The sequence below is a fragment of the Nannospalax galili genome, unplaced genomic scaffold (genome assembly GCF_000622305.1).
Source record: "Nannospalax galili isolate Female #2095 unplaced genomic scaffold, S.galili_v1.0 scaffold72, whole genome shotgun sequence".
Taxonomy (NCBI): Eukaryota; Metazoa; Chordata; class Mammalia; order Rodentia; family Spalacidae; genus Nannospalax; species Nannospalax galili.
In genome coordinates this window covers 11,693,579-11,698,356 of record NW_008336933.1, presented here as the reverse complement: position 1 = coordinate 11,698,356, position 4,778 = coordinate 11,693,579, and positions in this window count along the sequence as shown.

The window sequence follows — 4,778 nt, the reverse complement described above, 5'->3', positions numbered from 1 at the left end:
AACCAACTATGGCACCAGAGAGAGAAAGGGGGGGGGAGAGAGAGAGAGAGAGAGAGAGAGATGATCTCTATGTGTGAAGAAATTGGTTCAGAAGGGTTAAGAAAATGCCCCCACCCCCACCCCACCCCCAACATCACACAATGCCAGAGGAGGAAAATCAGTAATTGCTTCTCCTGCTGCCGGCAGCGACAGCGCATTTGGATCTCTATGTGTGAAGAAATTGGTTCAGAAGGGTTAAGAAAATGCCCCCACCCCCACCCCACCCCCAACATCACACAATGCCAGAGGAGGAAAATCAGTAATTGCTTCTCCTGCTGCCGGCAGCGACAGCGCATTTTCTGGAGTTTCACATCCAAGCTGTTTCCTAGGCAACCAGCACCCAGCCTCCAGGACTGTCTGCCTGAAGTCGGAGGAAGGGGAGGAATGCAGCCAACGTCTACTCACCCCCTCATTTCCTGCCTTAGTGATGCCACAGCCCTTTGTCGGGGTGTTAATGTGGCAAAAACAGAGAGCCCAGAAGCCTGTCCGTGGTATTCTGTTTCAAATGAGCTATTTCCACTCTGAAGGACCAGATTCATTGAGAATCTCTTCTGTTAGAGCACTGAGGCCGGTTCTATTTTTATTCACACCCTGGTTTTCCTTTTCTCTCACATTTTTTTTGTCCCTGGAGCAAGAATGAATCCTTTTTATTCTTAAGAGCTGGGGCCTTTTGAGACCCATGAGAAAGGCAAGAACACCACCCTGCTCCCAGGCTTGCCCATGGGAAAAGAAAGGGCTCTGCAGTGTCCTCCCCAGTTCCCAGACCTACACATGGTCAGGACAAGGCCAGGCTAGCTCATCTCTGTGTCACATGTCCTGTTTGGCCTGGTTTGAGCTCCGTTGCTCATTGTGCATCTCCTGTGAAGACCTTGTAGATGGCTTCTTGAACCAAAGGAATTCTCTTTCCAGGTTAGTAGAAGACACAGCCACAATTCAGACCCTCACAGACTGGAACATCCTGCCTTTACTATCCAAAGTGTTTTCCTTTTCTTTTACTGAGAAACAGATCTCTTCTGACACATATGAATGAAATTTAAACTCCTTCTTGCTAAAAATCTGTCTCTCCTAGTAATATGCTACATAAGGAAACAGGTGGAAAGGTCTGTGACCCAGCCTGTTACATCTTCCCTTGCCTTTTCAAATACCAGCCATCAGCTGCAGAGTAGGCACAGGTTATGGTCAAGAGCCAGCAGCCTCACTAAGGTCCCGGCCCACAGGGATGAGAAGAGTGGGCTTGCTTCTTAGGTGTGGGAACTCATTCTCTGCAAGGAGACTGAGCTGGTGGGTGAAAATGCCTGGCACGGTCTCCGGACTTGACAGGGTGCCAAGTCAGACTTTGTGCTCTGGAAAAGGCAAGGCAGAGACAGGCCTCTGTGCCCAGGCAGCAGGGTGGCACCAGTATACTCACAGGTCACCAGAGGTAGCAGCTAATATCAGATGATTCTATTGACTACCAACGGTACAGTGCCTGGATGTGGTAATGGTATTGCGGTTATGTAAGATCATGTTTTTTTCTTTAAGAGGTGGCTGCTGGAACATTTAGGGTCAAGTGCTAAGATATCTGGAATCTATTTTCAAATAATTCAGCAAAAATGCACATACACACACATACACACATATATGTCAACAAACATGGAAATACGTTAACTGTTGATATTAGAGGAAGGGCATGTGGTAGCTGATGGTGGCCTCTCTTTCAACTTGTGGTTTCAATTTTTTAAAACTGATACTTAGAGAGTTTTTCAAGAAGGGTTAGTAATTAGTTCTAGGCCTAAAGTAGAAGTCAGATTTCATCATAACTAGCCTGGAGTTTTAACTAGAATAGGTTGTGTGGTTAAGCCCTTTTGCTGGCTCTTCATTATAAACAGGGTGGAATATGTGTTGAGAAATCGCTACCTCCAGATCCACCCGTTAAAAACACTTTCTACCAAGTAAGCTGGTAGGGCCTATTTTTATCTTGTGTTTTCTTGTTCTCCCATTTTCAATGCTTAATTGTTTTTCTCATTCAAAAGAACATTTTTATCTGATGAACCATCCTGTGGCCGGAAGTGGAAGTGTGTGTTGTCTGGAGATTATACTGCAACATGGACAAGCATCTTCTAGATTTTTGCATGGTTCTGCTTTAAAATTTTTTTATATACTTATTTATTTTGTGCATGTATGTGTATGTTTGTGTACCATATGTGGAGGTCAGAAGACAATTCGGGGGAGGTAGTTCTCTCTTGCCACCATGTGGATCTCCAGGGTTGAACTCAGGTTGTTAAGTTTGGTGGTCGGCACTTTTACCCGTTAAGACATCTTGCCTGATCATGGTTCTTTTTAAAACCTCGAGGGAGTAAATCATCCAAAGAACACATCTCTGGCCACTTGGCTATTTGTGTGTAATTAGCATTTAAAACATTGTTTATATTTTGACACTTGCACAAATATAACAGGAGTGAAGGTTTAGATGGACAAAAGCTTGAAGGTTCCATGACAATACTGAATGCCTCCTAAAGTGTAAAAGCCTAAGAGCAGGGATGATATCTTATTTATATTTGTACCCCAGTGCCCAGCATCATAAATATTCACTGAATAAATGAGTGAATGAATAAATGATAAAAGCAAAAAATAGGAATGTGATATTTGAAGTCTATAGCAGCCAAGTCATTGTTTTCATGACTTGGGACATTTGTAGGCTAAATATAGCAGATTGATGTCTAATGCTGGGGAAGCTCGGTAAATTATACAGAATTGCAAGTACATAAAATATATAATCAATCAAGGATTAGATGGTGTCACGCAGCAAAACTAGCAGTTGTGCTAGAGTGGTGGGGTTCAGGGTAGCAGCTTAAAAAAATTTAAACTTATTTTTAAAAAATATTTTATGTATTATCTTTATTTGAATGTATTGCCTGCATACACGTCAGTGCACCTGTGTTGTGCAATGCCTTGGATCCCCCGGAACTGGAGTTACAAACAGTTGCTATCTGTCACATGGACGCTGGGAACTGAACCCAGGTCCTCTGCAACAGTAGCCAGTGCTCCTAACCACTGAGCCATTCCTCCAGCCAGCCCTTTAATAATTTTTTAAAAAAGCACCTCCAGGATTTATTTATGTGTGTGTCTCTGTGTGTATGTCTGTGTATACACACACATGCCAAAGCAAGAGCACAGAGGTTAAAAGACAACTTGTGAGAGTCAATTCTCTTCTTTTACTGTGTAGGTTCTGAGGATTGAACTCTTGTTCTCAGGTTTGGTGGCAGGTGCCTTTACTAGCTGAGCCATCTCATCAGCACCAAAGTAGCATTCTTTTTTCCCTTTCCTTCTTTCTCTTTCTCCTCTTCCTCCTCCCTCTCCCCCTCCTCGTCCTCGTCCTCCTCGTCCTCCTCCTCTTCCTCCTCCTTCTTTTTAATACCACTGAGCCATCTTACTGTCTCCCATTTGTTTTTTTCATGGAAATATTTTAAAAATGAATTGCTCCTGAATGCAAGCAAATGGAGGCAGTTTTACTATAGAAAATATCACAACATGGAGAATTATTTGCCTCTGTTAATATGGAGTCTTTGTTGGGAGAAAAGCAAGATACTGACAGTAGTAAGATCTGGAATCCCTGAGCCTAGTGCTTTGCCTTATTTCCAGTCAGTGTAGGCGAAAGGCTTGGGTGAGATGGTCTCTCTCCTTTCCTCAGGATCGCATGTATCCCTGGAACTCACTATGTGTATAGTCTAGGATGAGGTGGAACGTCTGATCCTCCTGTCTTTACCTCTCAAGTATTACAGGGAGGATTACAGGCATGTACCAGCAAGCTCAGTTTATGCAGTGCTGGGCTGGGGATTGAACCCAGGGCTTTGTTGCGTCCTAAGCAAACACTCTGCCAGCTGCGCTACACCTCTAGCCCTGAGGGAGTACATCTCTCAAGTTATCTGTTTGGTACTTGACAATTTGGTGCACATGAGTTCATCTACAGATTCAAGAATATGCAAGGCTATGTTAATGCACAGGATTCAGTTCTATTCCCTGAGCTACGATGGACTTAAAATGAAGCTCCCTCTATGACATTTGAAGGATACCAATCCTCACTGACAATTAAGGATACAAATAAGGATACAAATTACATGTAAGGAGATACTATTTTTCATCAAGTTGGCAATGTTTTCAAATTGATGATGTCCATTGCTGAAGAACCTAACTTTTTAGTACATAAACATGGGCATACCAAAATGTTGAAATTTTTCCTAAAAATATATCTAAACTTCTATCTCATGAACCCCTATACTTTTGGTATAATAATCTCAGCGTAGGCTAGTCTTTATCAACTCTGAAGAGATATATTTAATTTCTCCTTGAAGTGAGTTCAAAATCAGAGATGGTATCTGTGATGCCAAGCATCTGTGGAGAGTGGTAGTTTGCCACTTTCCCTCCCATCTGTCATGCTGGTGCCTGATGAGATGCTGCATTCCTGTCCAGGCTATAATTATAGAGTTCACACTACAATACCCTGCTGGGTCCACTGGTTCTCCTGGCTGGTAGCTACTTCCATGCCCTCCATGCCCAGAAAGCTTTATGAAGCTTGCCTACAAGGTTCTGGTACCCAGCGAGGCTCCATAAGACTGTCTTTCTGCCTGGACATATGTCACAACTAATTTGAGGGTGTCGACAAGACTAGTTGGAGATCTGGTAACATGCTGCCCCTGAGTGTGTTTGTGAGGGTGTTTACAGAGAAGGTTGGCATGTAGGTGAGTAAAATGAGTGGGGAA